Below are 16,492 nucleotides of genomic sequence, written 5' to 3'. Positions count from 1 at the left end.
TCCAGACGCCCCCTGCGTGTCTGGACGGTCCCCCTGCGTGTCCAGACGCCCTCTGCATTTCCGGACGGCCACCCTCCATGTCCAGACACCCCCCTGCGTGTCCAGACACCCACCTGCGTGTCTGGACAACTCCCTGCGTGTCCGGACTCCCCCTGCATGTCCGGACGGCCCCCTTGTGTGTCTGGACACCCTTCCTGTCTGGATGGCCCCCCTGCATGTCCGGAGAACTCCCTGCGTGTCCGGACGCTCCCTGCGCTTCCGGACAGTCACCCAGTGTTTCTGGACGCCCCCTGAATGTTCGGACGGCCACCCTGCGTGTCTAGACACCCTTCATGTCCCAACGCCCCCTGCGTGTCCGGACACCCTTCCTGTCTGGATGCCCCCTGCGTGTCCGGACACCCTTCCTGTCTGGATCGTCCCCCTGCGTGTCTGGACGCCTCCCCAGACGGGCGGGTGGACAGGCGGGTGGGCGGGCGGACAGGCGGGCAGGTGGGCGGATAGGCGGGCGGGCGGACGGGCGGACAGACGGGCGGGCGGGCGGGCGGGCTGGCGGACAGATGGGCGGGCGGGAGGCGTCCAGACACGCAGGGAGGCGTCCAGACACGCAGGGGGATGATCCAGACAGGAAGGGTGTCCGGACACCCTTCCTGTCTGGATGCCCCCTGCATGTCCGGACAGCCACCCCACGTGTCTAGACACCCATCATGTCCGGATGCCCCCTGCGTGTCCGGACACCCTTCCTGTCTGGATCGTCCCCCTGCGTGTCTCCCAGGCGGGCAGGTGGGCGGATAGGCAGGCGGACGGGCGGACGGGCGGACAGACGGGCGGGCGGGCGGGCTGGCGGACAGATGGGCGGGCGGGTGGGTGGATGGATGGGCAGGCGGACGGATGGGCGGGCAGACGGACGGACAGACGTGTAGATGGATGGGCGGGCGGGCAGGCGGGCGGGCGGGCGGACGGACGGACGGACAGACAGACAGACAGATAGGCAGATAGGCAGATAGATAGGCAGATAGGCAGTTAGATAGATAGGCAGATAGGCAGATAGGCAGGCAAATAGGCAGATAGGCAGGCAGATAGGCAGCCAGATATAATTAAGAATGGATTAAGGACCTCAAAACAGAGTGTCGATGGGTTATCAATTGCCTGTGTGTTATACAGCCTGATACCAACAAGTGTACAGTTATGTAAAGAAGCCCCTTCTAATTATGTAGAGAGTGACAGTTAAAGCTTACATTCCCATTAATTTGGTAATTTCCACTACACTTTGATCAGGTAATTCATTAATGTTTGAACAAGCTAAGCACACAGGATCTTACTGCAACTAGGTGGCTACTGTTAAGTCACCTTAATCAGCAAAGAGATTTAATGGCCTCTCTTTGGTTCATTCCAGCCTACAGTTGAATGCTTAATTACATGTTAATTTCCCCAACAATAGATAGACCCTTCCCAGTTCAAGCTTCCCACCCATTCCTCCCTGGGAAGCAGTATGGGACCAGCTGATGACCGTGGGGCCAAGCAGGAATTTTTACAGGTTTCTTTCAAATTGCCTTGGAAAGTTACCTTTGGCTTGGAAGCTTCTCTTGTTATTTCTGAGCAGGTCATCTAAATAGGCCTGGTTCATCAGACATTGAATTAGAGTCTACAGGGGTTGACAGGATAATGCTTGTTATTCTTCGGATTGGCCAGCCCCCTGAGACATCTAAAGATTGGGGAGGCATTCAAACCAGTCCTCTGGGGTGTCAGGTTGAAAGGGGGAGAGGTCAGTCCCCTGATGTTTTACTTTTGTTCCCTTATATTGCAGGGTGTGGGGTAAGGGAGTTAATAGACTGGCAGTTCAATCCAGAGGAGGGTCTGAATCCCCCTCTGGAGGTGGCGTGGGCTTACACCAGCAGAAATGCCCTCCCCTGGACACTTACCCTAGTGGATAATGGGGAATCAACTGGTGTCACTCAGCCTTGTATGGTGGGGGCGTTCCAGCCGCATTCTGGGGAGCGGGGCTGATCTACTCGTGCTCCAGAGCCCCAGTGTCCCCTGAAGATGCCAGCCACAGATGCAGGCGAAATGTCAGGAGAAAATACTACTGGAACACGGCCATACAACCCAGAAAATCCACAACTAAATTTTCTTCAGGGCATCTGAATGGTGCCATAATCTAAAATCTCATCATTCTAATCATCTTATAAATACTGCTTATTGATTCACATCATATTCATACCAATGATTGTTAATTTATGGCTTAAACTAGAAATCTGAAGTTCCACCCAACCACATTGCTGCGAGCACAGCACCAGTACGGTTACATTTAAATAATTAAGGTATAACCCCTCTCACAAATTTGAATGTATGACCTGGTCATCTCTTTCAGTCCAATGTATTTCACCAGGTTGGTGTGAAGATGAGGGGGAGGCTGCTAGTGATGCCATCAAGGAAGGATAAAGGTGCCAATTATCTCTCAAAATTCGGTCTCTGAAACCTTTTCCACAAAATAATTATGAATCGTGTTCAGGAATGGAGTTCATTAGAAGAAACAAGTTAGCCTGTTAGGTGTAATATATATTCCATGTCGACCACCCTGGAGGACTTGTTATAATGGAAGGCCATGATATAAAAGATGGAAGGGCATATGATATAAATGTTTAAATAAATAAATGGGGATTTCAGTTAAACAGAGGATAGGAGAAATGGAAAACAATTAGCAAAGATTCCACAGACTGGCAGGAACAAAGACAGATTTCAAAATGCATTTATTCTCTGAAGTGACATAAACGGAGCACAGAAGGGCCACAAATTATGACACGGAGTAGAACAGACTGCTCACTGTTATCTGTTTAAGCGCAAATACTTAAACTGTGTAGTTTTAGGAATGGGGCTGCCGCTCAAGATGATTTGGAAGCTGGACATAAGCAGCATAAAAATGACTCATGAAAAAGAAGCAAATCATTTAAAAGCTGATAAGACGGAACTTCTAATTCAAAGCCTGGGTTTTAAAAAAAAGATGTGTGTTCAGCCTGACTCATCAAAGAATACAAAACAGGTACAAAGTAGGGTTCCAAAATCACAGGCAGCAACCTCGGGAGCAAACAGAGGTGGGGCCTGGTCTTCCTGGACTCCTGCCAGGAATGGGAGGACTTCCTGCTTTGCAGCCCCTCCCCCCGACACAGTTCATCCAGCTGCAGGGGAACTCACTAGCAGGAAACGGAAGCCTAGTTCCCCATCATCAGCAACGTTGTGATGTCACTTCTGGTGCACACTGGAAATGGCTCCTACCATAGAGTTTTGTCCAAATATAAGAGAGGATTCAATGTTATTTATCTTCTATATGCGCCCCCTCACCCAGCTAGTCCAGAGTTATAGGCTGGGTTGTCATCAGGATGCAGATAACTTTACTTTTAAAATATAGTACACAAAACATGCAGATTAAGATGAGGGGGGGAGAATTCTGTTCAGGGAGCAGCTTGGCCCTCCCCGGGGCACTTACCCAGTGAAGGGGTGATCCCACTGGTACCCCCGGTGCTGGAACATACTGCTGAATGCCAAGCCAGCGCTCCACCACCACCGGCATAGCAGGGGCATGCTGGGGGCGGGCCTGAGGGAGGAGCCAACATTAATCAGCTCCCTCCTGGCCTTTGCCAGTGGCATGCCAGTGGGCTGCAGTCCACACTTAAGTGTGGTGTGCCCTATTGAGGCTTCTCAGCACCAGGGGGGCTTGTCAACCTCCCCACGCCACCAGGAAGTCTCTTGGGGGGCAGTAGCCGGGGGCAGCCACAGCTACGTGCCAGGATTGTGGATGGGGCTGCCCACTTTGTACTTGGACCAGCTGATTACCAATACTTCAAATACACCCAGTCCCTGTAAGTGGAATTTGCTATATTGCTCTTCATTGCTTCCCCACTAAGGCAATTCTCATTGACAGGCCCTGATTTAACCGGAGCTTGGTTAAATGAAGTTGTTTATATGGCTCAGGAGATGTTACTGCTGTACACAGAAGGACTTTCCTTTGGGGGAAAAGGAGTTATTTTGCAGCCGACGCGGAGTAGAGATTTGTGTGTTTAGATTTTAAATAAAACCTACCCTGGATAAGCCAGAGGGGCCTTGCAGGGCTTCGTGAGTCCATTGTTAGCAGCGATGCAGACCTGGGGCTGAAGGAGGCAAAATATCAGCTTGAATTGAGAGCACCAAAGGAAGAATCTGGCCTTGATTTGCAGAGATAGCTTTTGAAATTGAGGCGTTCTCCACCAAATCTATGGCCTACATTTATCATTCTGCAGCCGGGTTCAAACTGGCCTGCTTCAAAAAGGGCAGCTAGGATTTTGCTACTCCAGCCAATTTGTATGGCTCAGTCATCAGTTGCAGCAAGAGGAAGGTTAAATAAGCATATAATTAAAAGGATTTGCATATGCATATCACTGAAGAGTTTCCATAATATATGCATATATCCACTCAGCACCCTTCTAGTTCCCATGTACTCTGATGAAAATAATATCATGGTTCCCTTTCTTACTATTTTTATTTAGCCATCTATAGCCATTTATTTAATTTAATTTAATTTAATTTTAATTTTTTATTAGATTTTAAACCGCCCATCCCCAAAGGGCACTAGGCGGCGTACAGCAGGCCTGCAACAACAATACATAATAACATTAAACACAGCAGGCTAAAAACAACAATTTTAAAACAAATTTAAAACAATTTACAAGTCTATAACCATAAAAAACAGCAGCAGCAATAATATATGGCGCCCGATCCCAAGGCCGGGAGGGGACAGTACTGATTAGATAGTATATCAGGCGTGCCAATGATGGCACGCAACACAAGGGCATCCTAGAGGGGGAATCCGTGGCTGGCCTCACCAAAGGCCCGGTGGAACAGAACTGTTTTACAGGCCCTGCAGAATTCACCAAGATCCCGCAGGGCCCGCACCTCTGATGGAAGAGTGTTCCACCAGACAGGGGCCAGGGCCGTAAAAGCCCTGGCCTGGGTAGAGGCCAGCCGCATCATGGAGGGGCCGGGGCCACCAGTAAATTTGCCTCTGCCGACCGCAGAGGCCTACCCGGGACATATGGGGGGAGACGGTCATGAAGGTATGACCATTTAGCCATTTATTTAGCCAACATATGGCAATCCAGTAGGGTTTTCAAGGTAATTTTTATTTATTTATTTATTTATTTATTGGATTTTTATACCGCCCCTTCTCCGAAGGGCTCTGGGCGGTGTACAACACAAAAGAACAACATAATCAATTAAAACATTTAAAAGCAGCGAAACCGTAAAACATATCTAGTAAATATAATCAGTTACAATAAAATAAATGGTGTTCAGCAGTCTACTACTATAACTCCCACCCCTCCCTCAAAAGGGGGGAGCAGTGGCGTCCAACGTTCCAAATCTAGAAATTCCCTCCCCCTCCAAAAGGGAGGAATGGCGAGTCTGGGATGACAGTTGGCCCAGATGTCAGGGCCAAAGAAGGGGGGGGCACCTTCAACGGCTGGTTCCTCCAAAGGCCCGGCGGAACAACTCTGTCTTACAGGCCCTGCGGAACTCAGCGAGGTCCCGCAGGGCCCGGACAGCTGGAGGGAGAGCGTTCCACCAGGCCGGGGCCAGAGCCGTAAATGCTCTGGCCCGTGTGGAGGCCAGCCGTATCGCCGAGGGGCCAGGGACCACCAGTAGATTGGCCTCTCCTGATCGAAGAGGCCGTGGAGGGACGTATGGGGTGATGCGGTCTCGAAGATATGATGGTAAGAGACGTTCAGAGGTGGTTTGCCACTGTCTGCCTCTGCATAGCCACCTTGAATTTGCTTGGTGGTCTCCCATCCAAGTACTAGCCAGGGCCAGCCTTGCTTATCTTTTGAAATCTGGTAAGCTTGGACTTGCCTAGGCCCTGAAAGTCAATTCATTATTAAGACTTGAGGCCTCAGGAAACCACCCTTTGAAGACTTCCAACTGATAGACCCCTTCAGTATAGCTACAGAAAGCTATAGTCCAACTTCCTAGCAGCATCAATGCTTCCCAAGGCTAAAGCCATCCAAAATATCATACCCCTAGAATGTACTTATCACACACACATACCTGTACACAGAGTCGTATGGCATATAGGGACATGGGGTCACCCATGTCCCCGGGCACATGCCTTTCTGTCATGTGTGGGGGGGTGCCAGGTGCCCCCAGGTTCAAAATGGCATGCACCCCAGCCACTCGCCACTGAGCCCACCTCCATGCAGGGAGGTGGAGGGTGGGGCTCAGCAGCAGGTGGCCGTGGTGCCCGTTGGGGCTGCCCACCACTGCTGAGCCCCGCCCCCTCTGGCAACTTGAAGACAACTACAAATACATCATTTCCAAAGAATTCAGAATTGCCAGCTAGTGACTCAAGATACTAGAGCACTTCTTGACTCAGAGAGGAGAACCAGAACATGGGATGGACATCACTGGTGGTGGTGGTTATGCCAGTTGTCATGCACACTGATGATAGCAATATCACTAACCTCTTTCATACTTTTTTTTTTGCCATCAAGTCACAGCTATCTTTTGGCAACCCTGCAGGGTTTTCAGGGCAAGAGACACTCAGAGGTAGTTTACCATTGTCTGTCTCTGAGGAGTGACCCTGGAATTCATCAGTGGCTTCCCATCCAAATAGTGACCAAGGTTGGCCCGGCTCATCTTCCAAGATCTGACAAGTTTGGGCTAGTTAGCCTGAACTATCCACGTTTGGGCAAGGAAGTCACTACCCTCCCCCCACACACACACACACACATACACTGTTGAAAATGGCAGGGTTATTTTAATAGAAACTGATTTTAGTTGGCATCTGTGTTTTTAATTGTTATTTTTCTAGAATCATAGAGTTGGAAGGGGCCATGGAGACCATCTTGTCCAACCCCCTGCTCATTGCAGGATCACCCTACAGCATCTCAGCCTACAGCCTACAGCATTTGTTTGTTCAAAAGACTGCCAGTGTCGGGGAGCTCACCACCTCCCTAGACAGCTGATTCCACTATTGCCCAACTCTTACTGTAATTTTTTCCTCTAATATCCAGTTGGAACCTTTGTCCCTATAATTTATATCCGTGATTTCATGTTGACTGTATTTTAAATGTTGGAGGCCGCCCGGAGCCCACAAAGGAAAGGGCGACATATAAATTTAAATAAAGAGCTCTCTGGGGGTGGGCGGTATAAAAGTCAAATTAATAATAATAGTAATAGTAATAGTAATAGTAATAGTAATAGTAATAATAAACATAAACATAAACATAAACATAAACATAAACATAAACATAAACATAAACATAAACATAAACATACAAACAAACAAACAAACAAACAAATAAATAAATGTTCCATGAGCCGGGAATGTCAAAACAGCAGGTACTGTTTCTGGGGCAAAGATCTGCTTTGCATACACGTTCAGTACCCCAAAACAACAGTGAAAACTCCCAGGCAGCAGTGAAAGACTTTAGCCTAAGATCCTGGAGAGGCATGACCAATCACAGTAAACTACACTGCTCTTGATAGACCAAACATAAGGAAACGTCCTTGCTCAGGATGAAACATCTGCCAGTTCCCTGATGGAAATTTTGAGAAGGCGGGCCTTTGTTTTCCTATGTAATTTTTCCTCCAGAATTGCATCTGTTTGACTTTTAAATTTCAGGGGTGCTCCAATCTACAGAAGAGAAGCGTGTCCACCTCCTCAAACAAGCCCACGCAGCCTTGACACCTGTTTGTCCTAATAACATTTGCAAGGAGTCCTGCTGCTGCTTGACATTGTTGTGACACTTGGCAAGGAACAAACTGTATTTTCCAGATCATTTAACTCCAGCTCTTGGGTGAGGTTTACAAAAAAAACAACAACCATGAGTGCAACAAATTGATTTTCGCCTCTTACAAAGAAATTCTAAACGATCCCCGGGAACAGAACATGTAAGAATGAAGTAACACTTGCAGCTACAAACCCCCAATGTGTTTCATTACTTATCTACACCTCATAATAAGCATGCTTCGAAACAGAATTATGATCCTGGCCTTCGCAGGCGTCTATATGATCCAGCTAAAATGGCCACCATCCACTGTTAGATCTCTGCTTATGCCAGCCCAAATTGACAGTATTTGTTGTTCATTCAGTGGTATCACATCAGCACAGAAGATTGTAAAAAGTCTGAATGTCAGAACAATGCAGTAGCCAGTAGGCATCTGCTGGAATCGGGTAAAGCACTTGGCCCTACATCCTGTAGTTCCCTTATCATGAGCCCCTTGAAATTGCAAAGGGGCAAAAAGGGGCAATATCGCCCCCAAAGGCTCTCAACATGGCTCCTTTCTCCCTAGGAAACACAATGGTGTTTGTTACTTCATCTGGCTTAAAATGCTTCCAAAACAGGTTGTATAGTAGGGGTGGCCAACTTACAGTGTGTCAGATCTTCATGGACTACAATTCCCATCAGCCCCTGCCAACATAGCCAATTGACCATGCTGGCAGGGGCTGATGGGAATCATAGTCCATGAACATCTGGAGCACCCTAGGTTGGCCACCCCGATGTATAGTGACAATTAGATTACCGTAGGTTTTTGCACAATCTTGTCCCATGAATGGTTACCAACCTCAAGGCTGGGCCTGGATTTCTGCCAGAATTACAAATGATTTCCAGAATACCGTTTCCCTAAAAGAATATTTCAGGGCTACTGTACAATGCAATGATTTTGAAATTTAAAGAACAAGTAACAAAAGGAGGAGGAAAAAAACTAATTAATTACAGGAGATATGAAACCCCTTTTAGGAAAAAAAATTACAATCTGTTCCTTCAATATGATACTGAAACAGAGCAAGTGAAAGATTGTATGATAAAATGGACACAAACTTTTGGAGAGAATATAAGTATAAATCAATGGGAAATGTTATGGACTAAAGAAAAGGGCAGCCCAATCCAGAGGGAGGGCCAAATCCAGAGGTGGGATCCAGCAGGTTCTCACAGGTTCCTGAGAGTAGGTTACTAATTATTTGTGTGTGCCGAGAGGGGGTTACTAATTGGTGATTTTGCCACGTGATTTTTACCTTAGTTATGCCCCTCCTCTCAGCAGTAGCACACAGAACTTGAAGCAGTCTAGACAGAGGTACACCGGCATGCGTGGGAGCCTGCGCCTGCGTGCATTCGTTTCCCGCCCAAGGACCGGCGCAGCGGCTGCATCCTTGCCACAGCCCCGCCCAGGAATGCCCTGCCCCCGGAATGCCCAGCCACATCCCTGTCGTGCCCCGCCCGGCGCCATTGGCGCTACGCCACAGTTTGAATCCCACCACCATGGGAACCTGTTACTAAAATTTTTGGATCCCACCACTGGCCAAATCCCTCTCTAGAGGCATCATGGGTTTATGCTGGTGGAAATGCCCTCCCCAGGACACTTACCCCAGCAGAAGGGCAAATCTGCGGACACCTGGCCACTGCAGGGCCCTGGAACGCCAGGCTGTGGTGCCCAGCTCTCCATCAGCACTTCCCCACTTCTCCAAGCTATGCTGACGTGCTGGGGACTTGGAGACACAGTCCTTGGGGTGGAGCTGACCTTAGTTAGCTCCATTTCCTGTTTAGCCCCTTGCACTGGTGGAGAGGGGCTCAGACATACCTTGTGATTTTCACAGCATATTTTCACTGTCCCCTATGGGGGTGTTGAGGTGAGTTTCTTCTCTTTTTTTTACTTTTTGGACTTCCTGTTTGGAGTGGTCAGAGCGGCACTGGAGTGGCGCCATCCCCACCCATGTGACAGCTCTGGATTGGGCTGTAAATTTGTGGAACGTTAGATGGTAAGAGAAAACTGGTACCAAATGTTTTATAGACGGTATATTATATCAAAAGATATGGCAGTAACAAAGATTATAATAGCAAATGCTGGAGCTGACAAAATACAGATGCAGCATTTTATCACATGCGGTGGGCGTGTAAGAAAGCAAGAACATATTGGATAATGATTCATAGTGAGATGCAGGAGATATTCAAAATCAAATTAGTAGTAGACCTGAAAAAAATGTGTTATTAAATATGCTGCCAAGCAACATGCCAAAAAGTTACAATGAACTATTTAAATATATGGTGACTGCTGCCAGAGTGGAACATGCCTCAAAATGGAAAGCGGACAAAATGCTTGACTTGAATGAATAGATAACTAAACTAACAATATAGGCAACAATGGCGAAATTAACACTTTGGTGCATAACAGACCAATTACGGAATTTCAAAATGAATGGAATATATTATTAACTTACATAAACTTAGGATAAGAGAAGTAAACGGTAGAATTAGAAACTCATAAATAGATGATTACTGGGTCTGAGTAAGAAGGTATTGTAGATATATGCTATTATCCTGTTTCCCCGAAAATAAGACATCCCCTGAAAATAAGGCGTAGTAGAGGTTTTGCTGAAGTGCTAAATATAAAGCATCCCCCGAAAGTAAGACGTAGCAAAGTTTTTGTTTGGAAGCATGTCAGTTGAACAGAACACCAGAAAAATTAGACATCCCCTAAAAATAAGACATAGCGCATCTTGGGGAGCAAAAATTAATATAAGACACTGTCTTATATTTGGGGAAACATGATAGATGATCAAAATGAAGAGTAAAATATAATGTTTCCTAAACTTGTGAATTTATCAAAACTTTAATAAATGTGAATTGCAATAGTTGGGAAAATGTAAGAGGGCACGTTTCTTGTAAAGAATGCCCTAACTTTTACACTGTAGTATGTGAAATTGACAAAGATGATCCAATCGACCATGCTAGTTTGTATCTCTGCCTGGATGTTAAGGTCACAAGTTCTACATGAAATTGACAAACTGTGCTAGTTTCTTTCCCAATGTATTTCTTCCCTAATGTTACCCCACCAGTTCAATATGACAAAGAGAGAGAAAAATTAAAAATTCCATTTGAAAACAGAGGATGAGGGGGGAGAAATTGGCTAAAGTGGAGGCTGTGAAACTACGTGGGGGCATTGATAGGGGTTAGATGTTTGGTTGGGTGGAGAAATAAAGACCATTTCAACATGATCACGTGTACAAGGGAAGCAGAACAGATTTTAAAATTGCAGTAAAATTACTGGGGAAAACAACAGAGGGAAAAGGAAAGGAAAATGTTTCTAGAACCGAAGTAGCTTTTGGTGGCAAGATACGTTGTAAACAATTTGTGTGGAAAAGGCCCGTGTCTAAAAAGAGAGCAATTTGTGCCACCAAGCTAGAACTTTTAGTGTGAGAGACAAAAAGATTTGTGCTTCTCTGGGAGGGAGGGATAAGAAGGACAAAGTACCCTTATAATCAGTGTGAACCAGCGCCATGGTTCATTAGAGTTAAAATTAAACTTAGACACAAGAATACCTTCAACCAATATAGTAACAAGCCTTTATTGGCATAAAATAAACATACAAAATAAGCATACAAAATTTGCCCATTATTGCTCACAATTATAGACACTGGTACTAAAATACTAAATACTAAAATATATACATGGTCCTTCTGTAACTATAGGACATTCCTTCAGCTAAGTTGACTCACTTAAACGTCCTCGGATGCTGACAGAAGCTAGAAAAATTACTGCTGGCTATATGTGGTCATAATACATAGACGCTTGATTGGTATTCATCTAGACTTACGTCTATTATCGTTAGCAGAAATTTTGCTACATTCTCGCACACTGTGGGATCCATGTTGTTCAAAAGCATAGGTATCTTAAGAGTATCGGTTAGATTGTTATACAGAAATGGGATAAGTGCAGATTGCGACATTCTGATTTTTGCAAACCTTACACAATGAAAGAGGGTATGATCGAGTGTCTCCACCTGACCCATATTGCATGGACATAGCCTCCTCTGTTTATCAATTTGTTGATATCTGCCATAGAGCAGCATAGAAGGCATTAGATTGAATCTGGCCAGTGTTAAAGCTCTTCTTAATTTAGGGTTGGTGATTTTTCAACCAATATAGTCGCTGATCCTTTGGGGCCTCAACTTCAGAATAGATGTTATACCTCACAAAAAGAATTTAAGAAGGCTGAGCTGCAGGAGGTGTAGTTTCATGGTGTAGTTTCATAAATGAGTCTTGAGATTGTAAATATGTAATGGATGGGATTGTGTGGACCCATGTTCCAGGTTTGCCCTGGAGCCCAAATAATGATAATTAAGTTATCCAGGTACCTCTGACAATCAGAGGAAGGTGGGGGAACTTACCAGGAACAAAAAGGGGGCTGTTTCATCAGTGTCATCAGTGACAGTGTGATGTCAATGTATTGTCGAAGGCTTTCATGGTTAGGGACAGGTTGGAGCTTCAAAAGAACAGACGCGCTTTCTGGTTTTGTGGCTGGCATCTTCAGATGATCCTCTGAAGATGCCAGCCACAGATGCAGGCGAAACGTCAGGAGAGAATGCTGCTAGAACACAGCCATACAGCCCGGAAACCACACAGCACCCAAGTGTGATGTCACCTCCGGCAAACACTGGAAGTGACATCATCACATCACAAGCAAGGCAGTCATTATTATTTGGGTAAGTTAAATCATCATTAAGCATCATTATTTGGGCAAGTCCCCTGCTAGCCAGCTGACTGGTACCAGGGGGAGGGGCCCCAGAGTGGGGGATTCCCTCATCCCTGTTGGGGGCTGGCAAGCTTAACAGTGCTCAGACCCTAGTTACAGATTGTGCAGAGTAACCGAGTAACAGATTGCAAATTGCCTCAAAACTATTTGGAAAATTAACAGTGCAGTATAGAAATTTAATCTATGGGATGGATGACACTTGGATCTGGCATGGAGAAAGATGCCTCGTCCTTTTCATAGACGCATAATGCGTGTAGGTGGACAGTTGAGGCTTCTTGTGGAATGGAAGTGAATAACATCACCTGGTAAATCACATCTCATTAAACCTCTATTAAAGGAGCAGAACATTTCTCTGCAGCATTATCCTGCATAGATGGAACAACACATGTTCCCTCAGGCATAGTGCGCTGATCAGGAGCTGGTGCTCCATCAACACTGCTGAGTAAAGGTAGGAAATTCCTCAGCCCTCTCCTGGCAAATACTTTCTGCCAGCCACAAGAGACTTGAACCTTTACTTGCTAGCCCGTTCTTCTTGTATTACAGCCTAGTTAATCTCATCTTCAGCTAGGCTATTTATTATTTCATTCCCTTTTAAATTGGCTTTTAATTACTTGGCGAACTGGAGGCATCTAACTGATCATTAGTTACATGCATCATCCAACTGTCTCTCGTGCTATGATATTGCTGGAAATAATTGCAGGGCCTCACATCTGAAGGCAGCACTTCATTAACATAGAAGGTCACATGGGCGGTCCATCACTTCCCTGGAAAAGGTCTGTGATCCCTCCAGAGAGCCTCCATAGGGCAGATGAGGAACCACTGGAAATGTCTCCTGCTAAATTGCTGCTACTCGGGAAATCACAATAACTCCGGCAAATAGCATGTTGAGAATTTAGCTAGAGGAAAAGGAGATATGTCTGTGGGACCAAGGATAGCTGTAAAATCATGTGACTTAGGGATGCCAGTTGGAACTTAGAGATCCCTTGGAATTATAGCTCATCTCCAGACAACAGAGATCGGTTCCTCTGGAGAAAAAGGATGCTTTGGAGGGTGGGCTCTATGCCACTGTACCCCACAGAGATCCCTGTCCTCCCCCAGGCTCCACCCCCAAATGTCGAGGAGTTCCCTAATTCAGATTAGTAACCCTGCCCCCCCCCCCCCGCCAACAGACAGGGGGGACCTAAGAACCCTAATGTGACTAAAAATTCTGTTTTTACAAAACTGGAGAACGTATGAATCAGCCTTATACCTACGCAGGTCATTGGTCCAGCTAGTCGAGAGAGTGCCAGCGTGGTATAGTGGTTAAGAGCAGGGGACTCTAATCTGGAGAACTGGGTTTGATTCCCCACTCCCACATATGCTGAGTGACCTTGGGCCAGCCACGGTTCTCTCAGAACTCCCCCAGCCCCACTTACCTTACAAGGTGTCTGTTGTGGGGAGAAGAAGGAAGGTGTATGTCCCTCCTCCATATTTTTATATGTGTGTATGTACCAATGTATTGTTTTTAATGCTGGTTTTTAATGTTTTTTAATTGCTCACTACCTTGAGGACCCAATTTTATAGAAAGGGAAGACAATGTTGTTATAAGTAAATTCTAAATAATAATAATTAGTATTTCTAGTTCCTACAAGGAATTACATCCTATTGCACGTGGTTTAATAAGATATAAGTAAACACAACCTCGGGTATTTTCCTTACCCTGGTTGTGCTTCTGAAGAGAAAAATTGCAAAGCTACTTACAAACTCATTCCCTTCCTCTCCCCACAACAATAAACTTTAGAACTGGGTGGGACTCAGAGAGTTCTGCGAGAACAGTGACTGGCTCAAGGTCGCCCAGCAGGCTTCATGTGTAGGAGTGGGGAAACAAACCTGGTTCAGCTGATCAGAGTCCATTGCTCATGAAGAGGAGTGGGGGAATCAAGCCAGTTCTCCAGATTAGAGTCCACCAGTTTTAACACTACGCCACGTTGGCTTAAAAACTACACCAAGTGTGCAAAAGTACAGACTCTATATATAATGGATAGACTTTCCTTTCAGGTTAAGAATATACCATCGGAGAAGTATGAAGAAATCTGGCAACCCTGGACAATGTATCAATCTAGAATATATGATATCATAATAACTCCAGTAAAATATTAAAGTAGAAGGCTTAGCGAGCTAAGCAAATTACCACTGTTTCTGATACATACAAAGTATAACATGTAAATAATAAATTAAAATAGGTAGCAAGGGTAAGATTATAATACTGGAAACAGAGAAATTAGTCATTTAAAAGACGAATTATCATATAGATAAGAGGGGAGAGGGGAAGTCAAGGGAAAGGGGGGATAGCTGGGGAGGGAAAGGTGGAAGAGAACTAGAAACAAAGGAGTAACATTGAGTTATATTAACGTAATTTGCAGTTCCTCTTTATTGTATGTTGCATAACTCTGATGTAAGAGTGAATGTGAAAGTGATATATTATTTTATATATGTATGGGAAACTTTCAATAAAGATTTGAAAAAAAAATTAATTAAAAAAACGACACCAAGTTTTTGGAAGCAGAATGCATAGATAAATGACCATTCAACTTTTACTGCAAAGGACATAGTCACCTAAACATCGGGGGGGGGGGATTCTCCCCCAAATGAAAGCATTCATCACTTACCGGTTTTTTTTCTGTAAGCACTTGGGGCATAAAACACCAGATTTTGACTTGGGGAGTGCTTTTTACTCCTTGTCTGTTTACCATAATGGGACAAACACCCAAATGTTTTTCACAAAGAACAGAGAGGCTTTTAAAGTGTTTGGTGGAGAAGCAGCCCCTTCTAACAACTCGATGATTCTTTGTGATCACTTGCATTCTGGACAGCAAATGGATAACTGGTTGCAATCATGATAATGGAACCCATTTTCCGGTTTACCCATTCACATGTATTCTGTGCAGGCAGCGAGTAAAGCCCATGAAAGCAGTCCAGGTTCCTGTTGTGCCTTCGCACAAAGACTCTTCTCTTTTTAAAAATCTCCTGCAACATATGCGTAGCTACACAGGCATGCAGAGATGAAGCCCCCCCCCCCCCACATAGCCATGCTGACTGTCCCATGACATGGCCGGCTGCACCTGTGCAGCTATGCAGATGCAACTCGCAATTTTTTTCAAAGGAAAAGGGGCAGAGGTGGGATCCAGCAGGTTCTCACAGGTTCCCGAGAGTAGGTTACTAATTATTTGTGTGTGCTGAGAGGGGGTTACTAATTGGTGGTTTTGCCACTTGATTTTTGCCTTATTTACGCCCCTCCTCTCAGCAGTAGCGCGCAGAACTTGAAGCAGTCTAGCAGGAGGTGCACCGGCGTGCGTGGCAGCCTGCGCCTGCATGCATTCGTTTCCCACCCAAGGACCGGCGCAGTGGCTGCGTCCTTGCCACAGCCCCACCCAGGAATGCCCCACCCCTGGAATGCCCAGCCACGCCCCCGTCGTGCCCTGCCCAGCCCCATTGGCGCTACGCCACAGTTTGAATCGCACCACCATAGGAACCTGTTACTAAAATGTTTGGATCCCACCCCTGAAAAGGGGCCTCCCTGCAACAGCCGGGCAATGGCAGGCGGCTTCTCCTTCACTGTGGAGGGCAAACAAAGCACCTCCTGCGTGGTTGTTCTCTCAGAAGAAGCTCCAACTCAGGATTTTTCAAAAGGATTGCTTGTTTAGTGATTTAAAAACAAAACAGGTTGGGCGAAATAAAGCAGAATGTCATGGCCATCCTGTGGGCAGTTACCTGGATTCAGAGGACTCAGATAAAAAACCTGCTAACGCCGGGCACTCAGAAGTGGCTCCTCACGAGGAAGCAGCAGAAGCTGGCCACACTGTCCAGCCAGCGCAGGCTGCTTGTAAGGAAGTTCAGGAAGCAGAGCCAGCTACCAGCCCTTCCTCACCTGATTCCACACAGCTGAGAGAACCTGCACA

The sequence above is a fragment of the Sphaerodactylus townsendi genome, linkage group LG02, assembly GCF_021028975.2.
Source record: "Sphaerodactylus townsendi isolate TG3544 linkage group LG02, MPM_Stown_v2.3, whole genome shotgun sequence".
In the NCBI taxonomy this organism is placed as follows: domain Eukaryota; kingdom Metazoa; phylum Chordata; class Lepidosauria; order Squamata; family Sphaerodactylidae; genus Sphaerodactylus; species Sphaerodactylus townsendi.
The sequence above is the reverse complement of the archived record's forward strand: the minus strand, read 5'-3'. Positions refer to the sequence as shown.